Below are 14110 nucleotides of genomic sequence, written 5' to 3'. Positions count from 1 at the left end.
AGAGGCATGACTGGGCTGGAGTCTAGACACAATACAATACACAATGAACACGATAATTACTGAAGATACACCACTTTCATACCACGACATTGAAATACATGAATGACATTTAAAATAACAGTTCGGACAAAATACTACCTGGAATACTGAAAACAGAATACATGAATTCCTCGAGAACAGAACGGACTAGAACAGAAACTAGATGCACTGCTGAAACAGTACGAAACTTACCGGTCTCATAAAGAGACACGTCAGGACCCGCATCCACCTAAGTGGACACTTCGTGTTGGATCTGTGTACCCAAACCCACGGACCAGAGACAATGCAATTGACCCTGTCTAGATACTACCCCAGCAACGGTACTCACCGGGCAGCAAGAACGGAAGGCCTCGGACTGGACTGGACTGCTACGACGACGGACGGACGAACTTCGGACTTCTGTTACAGGTGGGCCTCCGGATACCTCGGACCTTGGACTCTCGGCTTGGGCTCTGGTCGGGACTCGCCGCGTTCCTCCACCGCCTCGTCTGGATGCTGGACCGCAACCTCCGTCTCCTCCGTGGGCCTGAGGGATACTTGAAGCAGAAATATCTGCACGTGCACGGTATGGTTCCGTCACGGCTGCAGAGGATCAGGGGGCTTGCGTGGCTTCTCCGGCGCGTGGGGAAAGGGCAAGTCCCTGTTCGGGCGCCATTATGTGGTAAATAAATAAATAATACCTCTATTTTTGACTAGATATATAATAACAGATAGCTCAATAAATAAGAGTCAAGATTCGAGGTAGCTGGAGTATGCAGGTTTAATACAGCATAAAGGACAGGAACAGGACAACCTGCACGGGAATAGGATGGCAGCGCTGCACGGGGCAGGGACAAAGGAATGGCTAACTTTTTATAACAGTGCACAAGTATATATACTTAAACAAAATACATGGTGTTCAATACAATAGGCGTAACAGTAGGCAGGGCCTGTAGCAGTCGCGAAAGATAAGGCAGAAAGTAGGTGTAACAAGAGGCGTGAACAGGGCGTATACATAGACATGTGATGTAAACGTAACGGAATATGTCACAAATGGGGCGGAAACATGGAGGGGGCTACCTAAGGAGCCGGTACCTCTAACCTAGTGGTGCGCGCAAACTGGCAATGACGTGTTACTAGGAGAAGCTGGGGGCTATGACTTCTGCGCTAGAAGAAGAGACTGAAGTCTGGAGAGTCAGAGCGACATGTACCTAAACACTATCTAGTATCTGATGTTTAGAGAACATGTTGATAGAATCCAAAAGTTATCAGGGTAAAGGCTAACGGACTCTAAGACTGGTACATGCATTATTCTACATGTAGTGTGTGTTGAGGAATATTAAATGACCATTAATACAGTATTTCTCTTACATGGAGACGTAAAGGCTAGACGATGACTGAAACTATTGATGCGATTCAGTAGCTTAGGAATGCAGAGAAGGAGAGCTGGACTGATAACTAGAATCATAACATACTCTTGGCAGACTGGCAGGCAGAGCCAGGCCGAGCCGGGCACTGTGAGGCAGGAAGTAAGTGAAGGGTCAGGGATACAGGTGGGGGCTGTATCGCTCCTCGGAGAGGGTTCAGGAGACTGGAGCTGAATCTGAGTCCGGGCCCTTTTGAGGCCTAGAAACGGGGATTTTTACAATGAAATAACGTGCACACTGTGAAACGTGGCAACGTAACTTTACATAGGCCTAATACTCGTAGCTTTCACGAGAACTGGAAACTGGCATACTAGAGTTGGACACAACTGTAATTGCGTCTTTAATCGATCATGGGGAATACATATGCATATTAATCATGCACATATAACATAAGATGGGGGACACGTAGGGACACAGAACATGGCAAAATTTACTTTTCCACATTACACCCAACTGACAGAGAGGGCACATGTTACTCCTCAACACACACCTCATGGTCGCAAATACATGGATGGTTATGCCCCAGAGGGTTAAAAACGTGGCTAACGAAATCAAGACACCTACTGCGAACATACTCTGATCACTCACCTGTTTTGTTGACCCTCACCCCACCCTGCACACACGTCTCCTTACCAATCTTGGAGACTGCCGGTGATTGCTCTGATCGATATCCCATTCTGAATGGAATTTGAGCAAGAAATAACAGAATTCTTCCAACGCAACATTGACACATTGCCTCAATTCTCCACAGTCTGGGAAGCATTTAAGGTGACTATTAGGGGAATGTGCATTGCAAAGGGGGGTGGCATCTTGAAGGACATCTGTAACAGGCTTAGGAAGCTAGAGACCGAACTTAAACACCTGGAGACTCTAATGCACTCCGTCCCAAGCACTGACCTACAAGGGCAGCTCAGGGACAAGTTGATAGAATATCAAGAGACAGCAGAGAGGGTATGCAAATTTTGGGGAAAGTACCATTGCGCCCGGCAGTATGGGGAGTGGGAACACCCAGGGAAGGCTCTGGCAGAGCTGACCCGAAAACCAAGATTTTCTAGTACCATCTTGGAAGTTATTGATCCAGAGAGTAGAGTAAATAGATACACCCCAGACATATTAGAGACATTTCATGCATCTTATAATACTCTTTACAAAACACACAGGGCGCAACCAATAGAGTTTGAGCCATACTTTGATGACATAGCGCTGGGATGGTTAGGCGACACCCAGAGAGAATTTCTACTCGCAGAATTTGAAGACGCTGACATACGCACTGCAATCATGCAGCTACAGTCTGGCTGGGCCCCTGGCCCGGCCGGACTACCTGCAGAGTTCTATAAAACATACAGCGATGCCCTCATTTCAATTTTAACGTATACGAAGAAGCACGAGAGACAGGCATACTTCTGCAAACAATGCGCAGAGCACTTATTATATCTATACTGAAGCCAGGGAAACAAGGCGACAGATGCAACTCCTACAGACCGCTTTCGCTCATAAACTGGGACGCCACAAAATTCTGGCTAAATTGCTCGATAATCAAATAAGTCCTCTGATGACAGCTTTTGTGCTGCCAGACCAGTTAGGCTTCATATCAGGCAGAGCAACGTCTTTGCCCTTATGCAAGACTCGAACCAGATCAAGCTGCGGTGGCTGTCTTTCTGGATGCCACCAAAGCCTTTGACTGCCTTGAATGGGATTACTTGGCAAGCGTCTTGACACAAATGGGTTTCCCCCCCTTCTTAGCATGGATCCAGCTGTTGTACACTAAACCACAGGCCAAGCTGATCATAAACGGAATGTGCTCCCCCAGGTTTCACATCACAAGAGGTACGAGGCAGGGGTGCCCACTCTCCCCTCTCTTATTCGCTTTGGCCCATGGAGCTGCTGGCGGCTAAACTCCGGCAGCACCACCGCAAATACGTTCTCCAATACCCAGAAAGGCAAATCCTATTCTCTTTATATGCTGACGACCTTACACTATATTTATGTGATCCTGAGGAGAGTCTGAACCCTACATTGCGGGCGTTTCTGCAGTTCAGAAGGTATATGGGGATCAGTATCAACTGGAGCAAGTCACAAACCTTCCCCCTCACAGTCACGGTCAAGAGATACATCCCAGACTTCCCCTTGACTTGGTGTGAGGATGAAGTAAATTACCATGTGATAGTAATAACTAGAGACAGGGAAAACCTCATGAGGGTCAATTATGGGATCGCATCGGCCACACTAACAGATTCCTTCAAGAGATGGATAGCAATGCCTGTCTCACTAGTAGGCTGGGTGGCACTGATCAAAATGATCATTCTCCCAAAGCTGCTCTATGTTTTTACTAACATTCCCTATGCACCCAGCAAATCCTTCTTCAGAGCCCTCAAATCACAACTTATCCGGCTGGACTGGGGGGGCAGCAAACAGCCCAGACTGAGGAGGGAGGCCCTGACCTTACCCTTTAATAAGGGAAGATTTGAAGTGCCGGACATGGAGCTGTCCTTCTTTGCTGAATACTGGATGCATCCACCACTGTACATACCAAACCTCGCAGTAGAACACTGGCCCATGGTGCTGACTCCATACTCGGCATATATAAGTGCATCTACTAACCCTAACTAAAAGATCCATCACAGTGGAATGCACAAATAGAGTGTGGAGGGCAATAGCTAATCACCTGAAAGTGGGCACGGAATACTCTCCACTATTGTCATTACAATGCTGATTAGACATTCCAGTCACAAGGGAGGGAAGATGTCAACAAATGCTCTGTAAATTCGACACTATATGAAGAGGGGACTCTTCGCACACGAGAAAAAATGTTTAAAGATTGCCAACCCACCACTATGGATCACCTCCACCACAGTGTCAAGTCTGCCACCCCTAACTTTCCTGCCGAACCCCCCACTCTGGCCCCATTACATGCATTACTTCAATGGTCCACTCTGGCACATGTTGAATCTCTGCTGTACTGAGCAAGCAGATAGCCAACCCTGCCCAAACCGCGCGCACCTGGACACCACTCTCACCGACGACCAATGGACATTTTGCTGTCAGCAAACGGGGCGAATCTCGGCCAGCAGTAGACTGCGTATAATATACTTCAAGTACCTCCACCACACTCCGGTAAAACTATGCCAATTTAGACTCAGGGTAATGAATACTGTGACAGATGCGGGAGAGGGGGATCCGATTTTTTGCACTTGGCCTGGGAATGTGCCTCCGTCAAAACATGCTGGGACACAGTAATCGAAGCTCTCAGCCAGATGACGGGGATACACATAGCGAACACCCCTCTCATCACACTATTGGGGTACACAAAAGACCTTGAAGCGTCCTTCAGAAGTACATATCGCTAGGCTTACTCCTGGCTAAACGCAGGGTGACCTGCTAATGGGGAAGGGCACCCAAGCTTAAGGATTGGCTGCGGGACCTTACTTTCTGCCAGGAACAGCAAACAGTGTATGCGGAATTGATGCCACCCACCTCCTGCCCTCGGGACATTTGGGAGCTTTTGCTAGCATACCTACAGGCGCGATCTGCGGCAGCAGAAGAAGCAGGGGAAAGTAGTGAAGTCCTATAGATCACGCGCCCAACTGTATGATGGGTGTGGGCGGAGGGAAATCGCGAGGAATGTATAGCGTATAGACAGAACTATACACATGACTCCTTTGGGATACAGTTAGAAGATACATAGATACAAGTTAGACATGAGCTATGTAAGCTACTGTGGACATTATGCCTTCTACCATATTGGTTTAGTGATGTCACATTGTAAGGCTGGTTTGAGCCGGCTTATGTTTTTTTTTCTTGTTGAAAAATCAATAAATACATTTTATTTTAAATAAAAAAAAGGTCTCACCCCTCTGTAGCACCTACATCTGTGTCTGCAGTCTTCTCCCGAAGATACTGATACCGGTGAGGAGCTCGCCTTTTAGTGTGTGGGCTCCTGGCTTGGAGAGGCGGAGTCCACCATCACGTGTGCTTGGTGCCAGGAGCCCCAGTGAGTACTAGGAAGTGTAGTCCCAGCTGGAATATCTCATTACACTAGACAGTGCCTATGTGGATTGGGGGTTGCTGGGAAATGTAGACATTACTCTAAACAGCGCATGCCGGGTATTCGACTTACTGGGAAATAAAGGCACTGCCGGGTGGTGGCCCAGCAAGGGTACTCATAGCGTAGTCAAGGCCCAGGTAGGGCTGATGGGATGTACATAAATGGGGGAGGCCATTCGCACTCATACATGTAAATGTATACTTCCATTAAAAGATGTTGAAGGGGAGGTGGCATGCAAAATGCAAGGACACTTTTATGGTGTTATAGTAATAGAGCCCGTCCTCAACATGCCTATGAGTACTGAGAGGTATTGTGAGTTATACAAGACACATGCTCACCATGGGGTAAGTGTGCTCCCTGGTGAGCATATAGCTTGTATATCTCTCAATAATCCTAATCACAATACCTCCCAGTACTCAGAGATGCGTTAAGGACGGGCTCTATTACTATAATACCACACAAGTGTCCTTGCATTTTTATGCCACCTCCATTTCAAAATGTTTTTTATGGAAGTATGCATATACATGTATGAGTGCCAATGGTCTACCCCCATTTATGTCTTCTCCATGCATCTTATAATAATTTTTAAACTACACACCTTTTCAAAGATGACACATTTTTATCCAATCTTCAAGTTACTTATTCAATGTTTTTAAGAGAATTCCCTCACAATATTATGTCTGATAAAGAAACTATTTTTCACACTATTGAGAGTCTCTGTGTAAAGCATTAAGAATATGCTTTTTTTCTGGTTACTATCCCCAATCCACTGGGCAACAGAGCAAACAAATCCAAATCTGGAATAATATCTGTAATGCTACGATAATGAAAGTCAAGTTAATCTGCCTTCCTATTTAAATTCAAAGGTTTCCATAAAAAAATCCTTCTCCTTCTTGTCTTGATCCTTTGAATCCAGTGGATACGAATTAATTTAACCAGTTAAGGAAACAGAGAACACAGACAGTTGGCTTCTGACAGTTTAAGACATTTTAAAGCCAAGATGAAGGAACATTTTGACAAATCAAGATCAATTTCTTCTCTGTTTGTTCCTGGAGTTAAAGTTCGGTTGTATTCTAATTTTCTTCCTTTTCACACATTGCCAGTCAAATTCTGATCACAATATTTAAGACCCATTTATTACTCATATGATGTAATGTTCATTTGAACCCACCTGCCACTTAAAATATTCATTCTACATTTCATCCAATATGGGGCTCAATAAGTCTGTAATTCTCAGATGTTTCGAGGTAGTCTTTAACTTTTGATTCACTAGTAACATTGTATCCATCCTATGAGCACCCTTGGGGAAGTTCCTCTTCTGTTTATGCTCCCTTGTTGGTTTGTCATGTTTTCCCAGCGACATCATGATAAACCCCAGGGCTTCAGATCTTCAGAAGTGGAGCATACTATTACATGAAATCCGGGAGCTTATCTGGGCAGACACTTTTAAAAAGACGATGATGCACATACCACACAATCAGGCTGCCGCTGCACATCTCTGAACTCCGGGTGCAGATGGGTATCCTCACAGCCTAGAGCAGTACTGTTGATCTGCATGGAGCATTGGTGATGAAGTGCAGCCAATGGGTTACAGAGTCTTGCATCAGAGGAAAGGAAGTTGAACTTTCTTTTCTCCTTTGCGTGTCTTGTTGATGCCATCTGTTGGAAGGAAAAGGCATGGCCAAGCCTTATGAAGTTCTCTTTCCAAGATGGTTGTGTGTCTAGGGACTGCTGCCTGAAGTGTCCAAATCAATATAATGTTGAATCTTTTTTGTGATGTCATTTCCTGTTTCAATTACATATAGAAGAGGCATTAATGAGTAGTGGGTACATCACAACAAATTGCTCCCTTTCTGTCACATGTGTGATACATTTGCTTATATTTTTGTCCCTATTTTCCCTCCTTGATTCATATCTCCATCTGCATTTTATTCTGGAAAGACCGTGCTTTGCACTTTTCCCTTCCCTGACGTCAGGAAGTGATTGGTGCCTTGCTCATCTTCTGTATAAATCGTAATTTTCAATAGAGAGATAAAAGATTGCCCAGGAGGTTTTTTGCCCTTTGTAGTTTTTCCTCCTAATTAAGACACCCTAAAAAGGAACTACTTGACACCTTTCATGTTTATTGCGAAGTGCAGAGAGGCACAGTAGCTACCGACAGGAGTCAACATTAAAACACGTCATATTATCCTACTATCCCAACACTATGCCACTACATAATTATTGACTCGCTCCTTCTGACCTAATGTTATCGGAGGTGTCAGAACAAAGTAGTTACATGAACAATGAAAATAAATGAACAAATACAATACCTTGTGCAAGCAGGAAGAGCCTTGAAAGCATCTAAAGTATTCATCCAGAGTTCTTCGAGACAACACGTCATTACAAAATAAACACTGCACAATCTGCTGCATGCAATGTCAATGAGAAATATAAGGACAAAATAGATATTATAATACTGCAGTCATTATATTTCAAATTGGAGTTGTGGTCTAGTTGAGTCCAAGTTAGCATAAGCCAGGAAAACAACATTTTAAACATCACAGCTTTTTCGTTTTAATTGTAAATGACTCACATTAATAAGCACATATAATTCTAACCAGAAAATAACTCCCACACTAGTGAAAAACATTGGACCTAAATCTGGTTTTGGGCATTATACATTTCAAAGGCAGGGCTTTATCTAAGGTGGTCTTCATGCAGTCACAAAATATGGAGGATGTCTGTTGGTATCAGTGAGGGGTGGGGGCAGATGTTGAATCAATACATTTTTTAGGTCTTCAAATGTTGAGCTTGGGCCAGTCCCTTGCCATGCACAATGTATGGCTTAAGTAAGAGTAAAGTGGATAGAAAGAAGTGGGTGCTTGTTCACCATAGGATAGTTGTAATAGATATAGAGATTGATGTAGAGACTGTCTCTAAATTGTGAGCTGGTGTGTAGACAAGCTGCTGTAACTCCCAGTAATAAAACATTCCAATTAAATGAGTGACCATAGGCACCCAGATATTAAAGTCATGTTGCTACCAACAACCTATTTGTGTGGATGGTTAAAGGAGGAATAGAGTTAAAAATGTCCTCAATTAATGAGTGGTGCCAGCATGAGTACAATGGATAGCTGACAAGGTAATTACAGTAGTTGGTGTAGAGGCACATGCCTTTTATGGACATAGAAGAATGATTAAGAAAACTGAGAGCTTGCTATTTCACCTTTAGCTACCATGGTGACATGACCCCGTGTGGGATATAGTGTTAAATATTCTTTAATAATCCTTAAATAGACTAATAAAGTATCTGCATCGTCGCTTGGCAAGGTCTCTGGTTTGCCAAGACTGTTGTTTTGGAAGTCAGAGTTTTCTAATTGTAATAGAAATTATAATAGGTTGAACATTTCTAAATTATGCTTATTATATCCCACATTGATTTAAACCAAAAAGTCAAATTGTGGTTATTTTCCTGCATGCACCCATAAATCTCAAAGTTTTTCTTTACCCATTATTATACCATGAATTGTGTAAAGAGTGTGCATTGTAAGTGAAAAGTTACCAGACTTGGAAGCTTGTTGTTTGGAGCTCGCATAATATAGGCATGAGTTGTCCTCCATGGTGGTTTGCTCCCTTTTCCCTACTGGCACATGGAAAGATGGAGGGCTTGCCTTTGGAGCGCTGCCAACATGGAAAAGTAGCATGTTATGTTAAACTGCCGGAGAACATGTATGCCTCCATACAGTAAAACTGTTAAAAAACAACAAACGTAAAGCTCAAACAAAGTTAATAAAAATATTGATAAATAATTACCTTTCATGAACAGGGTATTCAAAGAAATGGAGAAAGGGGAAGTGGAGAAAAATAAAATAAAGGATTCTATGGAAAGTCGTTGATAGAACCGTTAACATGGATCTGCAAATAAATTATATTGGAATATGTAAAAATTGTGACATATTGACTCTGGATTTCTCAGCTGGCCCTTGGTAAAAAGTAATTTGACTTATAGATACATATAGTCGAATAGTGGTGGGAATTTAATGTGATGAACAGCATTATCTTCAGATTTAGGGCCTCATTTAGAGTTTTGTGGATGGGCCGTCATTCCTGTGTCATGGAGGGACAGATCCATCCATCATATTGAAAGTTTGGGCTGGAGGATGGTCTGTTGGCTGATGCTTTGCCCTCCATCATCTGTCCTAATGTCTACCGTCATCTGATACAACTTCGTCAACCAAGGTATGGCTCACATATAGCTGCCATGTTTAGGATTGTCCATTGTCAGAGTGGTACGGTGACAGTTGGATTTTCTCTCAGCTGACGGATCTGCCAACACGCGCTTAAATTCAACCACACCTGCAGCCCTCTCTACAAAAAGGCCTCCTCGAGCAATACAAAATGTTTACCACTCACAACACAAAGTAACAGCAGCACAGCTCCTTTCTACAAAAAACAAAAGATTGAAGAGCTGGAAGAGGACAACCCAGCTTCTCAGAAAATTATTTAACTGTTATGGTGGATGAGATAATTAGGATGGAGCCAAAGTTATTTGGAGCCCTGGTCCAGACAACAACCATCACCCAGAGAAGGGAAATGTGGGCCAGAATTGTGCATAAGGTGAATGCTCTACTCTAACACAAGATGCTTACAGGAGGACAACTGCAAGCGATGGAATTACCTGCAGAGGAGAATAATATCTCATCCCACAGAATATTTTTATTCATATACTACCATTTATAATAAGTAATTTCAGATGAATCCATGCTACCAGGCCTACAGTGTTCTAAGTTTGGTTTAGAAAATCCCCTATCACTGAATAGTGTGTTTTTTTAAAGCTATGTAGTTCAGATGTACGTTTTTTTAGCATAATAAAAGGAAACCAATGTAAAAGTTACATCCAAAAGATGTTTATCCATTTTATATACGTAGTAACCCTGTCATTTTTATACATTATCAACATCAATATGTACTTCATTAAACAATTCGGGCACTATGCATTTTCATTAAAATACATGTATACATGGCATCATCTATATGGGAGTTGATCTTCATTTTTGTATTTATAAGTTTCTCAAAACCACCATAAAGTTACGTGTCTGCTGATACTTGTGTCAAGCTGTCTCAGACCATAACCGGTTAGTCATGACGAAAGGACTTGAAGAAGCCAGACCAGTGATACCTACATGGCAACTCCAAGGGGAGGCAATGTTGCACTTAGTCTTCTGTATGGTGGTGGTTGATCACATTGATCACTATTTCAAGGATAATGAGGGCTCCATGAATAATGTGGCCATTGAATGGGATGCTTTCAATGCAGTTATTAGTGGCATATGCCTAAAGACTACATGTGGCGTCAAGGTGACTAGAAATCAGATCTTACAGAAAGAAACAAAAGTTAGGGAACTTGAAAATAAAAAATGATTTTAGACCCCGAGTTTTTAAGCTCAAACTGTTAGCCACAAGGGGGCTTGTAGGGCTGCTGGACAGATTGAGAGGGGTGCATTAGAAGGAATATGAGGCCTAGCAGCACTGTGAGGGTGATAGGGCAGGCATTTTACTGTCATGATTGGTCCACACCGAAAATAAAAGCAAAGCGATTTGTGCTATTAGGTCTGAGGAGAGAGAGTTATTACATCGACAGCAGGACATAAACAAAGCATTTGCATCATATTATGAATCTTTAAATCCATTGCCAAATGGGAAAGAAGCACATGGGCGTTGCCTCACCTACAGAACATTACTATGCACTCCTTAAATGCCTAACAACGGGAGTTCCTGGAAGAGCCATTGACAGTGCAAGAAATTAATGTGACAGTGAATCAATTAGACAAGGGAAAAAAATGCTTGGTACTGATGCTCTGCCAATGGGGTTTATGTAACATATAAATCAATATTAACCCACAAATTATTGGTTATATATAACGATTTACTAGAGTGGGGTGTTTTAAAAGACACCACCAGTGTGGTCACAGTAGGGGTACTACCCAAACAGGGACATGACCCTTAGATGTAGAGTCGCACAGACCACTCTCTTTCTTGAATTCAGAGTGAAAAGTTTTAGGGAAGGTATTGGCCAACAGATTGGCCAACAGATTGGCTTCATTAGCTTGAAATTCGGTCAACTAAAAACGAAATCGGTTTATCCTCAGAAGAAAAACACACATGAATCTCAGGGGACTCTTTTACGTTTTAGATAGAACCCCAAGGTTGCCATTGTTGCCTGTAGTGGCTTCTTTAAACATTGAAAATGTCTTTGACACTCTATTTTGGCCTTTCTTATGTGTGGTCCTATGAAAGTTAGGGATTGGAGAACTCTATTAAAAATGGATGCCTCTACTGTACACAAACTCAGTCGCTAGGGTAAGGGTAGGGAGTATCTTCACCAGAGAATGGAGTCTTTCTAGAGGCACGTGTCAAGGTAGTCCCCTGTCACCACTGTTATTTGCAATGGAACCACTGGCCTGTATTCTACATAAGTCCCAAGAATGGGTCTTAATGTTGTCTAATGAACCCCAAGTCAAGTCAAGTCAAGTCAAGTTTAAATTTGTATAGCGCACTACTCACCCAGAGGGTCTCAAGGCTCTTGAGGGAGGGGGGGAGCTTTACTTATCAAATATCCAAGTTTTTAGTTATTTTTTGAAGGAGAGGTGGTTCTGTGTGAGGCGGAGGTGGGTGGGGAGGGAATTCCAGGTCTTGGCCGCTAAGTAGGAGAAAGATCTTCCTCCCATGGTGGATCTTTGGGTGCGTGGAATTGCGGCGAGGGCTTGATTGGACGATCAAAGTTGGCGGGTGGGGGTGTAGAAGGACAGGCGCGTGTTGAGGTATTCGGGTCCTAGGTCGTAGAGGGCTTTGTGTGCGTGGGTGAGGAGTCGGAACATTATTCTCTTGTTGACGGGGAGCCAGTGGAGGTCTTTTAGGTGACCGGAAATGTGAGCTTGGCGGGGGATGTCAAGGATGAGTCTGGCTGAGGCGTTTTGGATGCGTTGGAGTTTTTTTCTGTAGTTTGGCTGTGGTTCCGGCGTAAAGGGTGTTTCCGTAGTCTAGTCGGCTTGTGACCAGTGCATGGGTGACCGTCTTTCTTGTTTCGGTGGGGATCCAACAGAAGATTTTGTTGGGCATACGTAGGATGTTGAAGCATGATGATGAGACGGCGTTGACTTGTCTGGTCATCGAGAGGGAGGAGTCCAGGATGAAGCCCAGGTTACGTGCATGGTCCGTTGGTATTGGTGTGTTTCCCAGGGCCGGAGGCCACCATGAGTCGTCCCAGGTGGAGGGGGATGATCCTAAGATGAGGACTTCCGTTTTGTCCGAGTTTAGTTTTAAACGGCTGTTCTTCATCCACTTGGCTACTTCTTTCATCCCTTCGTGTAGGTTGGTTTTGGCGGTGGTTGGGTCTTTGGTGAGGGAAAGGATCAGTTGAGTGTCGTCTGCGTAGGAGATAATGTTAAGGTTGTGTTGGCGCGCAATGGATGCTAGGGGACTCATGTAAACGTTGAAGAGGGTGGGACCGTTTGAAGATCCTTGGGGTACGCCGCAGATGACTTTGGTGGCCTCTGATCTAAAAGGGGGGAGGCGGACTCTCTGGGTTCTTCCGGCGAGGAACGAGATTATCCAGTCCAATGCTTTTCCTTGCATTCCGACGTTGCTGAGGCGTTGTATAAGGGTGTTATGACAGACTGTGTCGAAGGCTGCGGAGAGGTCGAGTAGGATGAGGGCAGCAGTTTCTCCGTTGTCCAGTAGAGTTCGAATGTCGTCTGTTGCTGCGATGAGGGCGGTTTCGGTGCTGTGTTTGGCTCGGAAGCCCGATTGTGAAGGGTCGAGGGATTTGTTGGATTCGAGGAAGGCGGCGAGTTGACTGTTGACGGCTTTCTCAATGACTTTGGCAGGGAATGGGAGGAGCGAAATGGGGCGGTAGTTCTTAAGTTCAGTGGGGTCTGCTGTAGGTTTCTTCAAGAGGGCGCTGAGTTCGGCATGTTTCCAGTTTTCCGGGAAGGTGGCGGAGTTGAGGGAGCAGTTGATGACGTCTCGGAGATGGGGTGCGATAATGGAGTCTGCTTTGTTGAAAATGTGGTGGGGACATGGGTCGGTTGGCGATCCTGAGTGAATGGTGTTTATAAGGCGGATTGTGTCTTCAGTGGTGATTGGGTTCCAGGCGCAAAGGTTGTTGGAGGGGGGTTTAAGTTGGGAGGTAGGTGGGGTGGGCTGGTCTCCAAAGCTGTTATGTATGTCGGTGATTTTGTTGTGGAAGAACGAGGCTAGAGAGCCGCAGAGGTCTTGGGATGGAGTGATGTCGTTGGTGCTGGCGGTGGGGTTGGTAAACTCTTTGACGATGTTGAATAGTTCCTTGCTGTTGTGGGCGTTGTTGTCGAGTCGATCCTTGAATGCTGATTTCTTGGAGGATCGGATCAATTGGTGGTGTTTGCGGGTGGCGTTCTTGAAGGTGGTCAGGTTATCAGTGGTTGGGTTTTTTCGCCAGGCTTTCTCGAGGGTGCGACAGATCTTCTTGGATTTCTTAAGGTCGTCATTAGACCAGGGGGCTTTTTTGCTGCCTTGCTTGATTTGATGGTTTTTCAAGGGTGCTAATTTGTCAGCGCTGTGGGTGATCCATTGTGTGAGGTTGGTGGCTGCTTGGTGTGGG

The sequence above is a fragment of the Lissotriton helveticus genome, chromosome 5_1, assembly GCF_964261635.1.
Source record: "Lissotriton helveticus chromosome 5_1, aLisHel1.1, whole genome shotgun sequence".
In the NCBI taxonomy this organism is placed as follows: domain Eukaryota; kingdom Metazoa; phylum Chordata; class Amphibia; order Caudata; family Salamandridae; genus Lissotriton; species Lissotriton helveticus.
Note: the sequence above shows the minus strand (reverse complement) of the source record.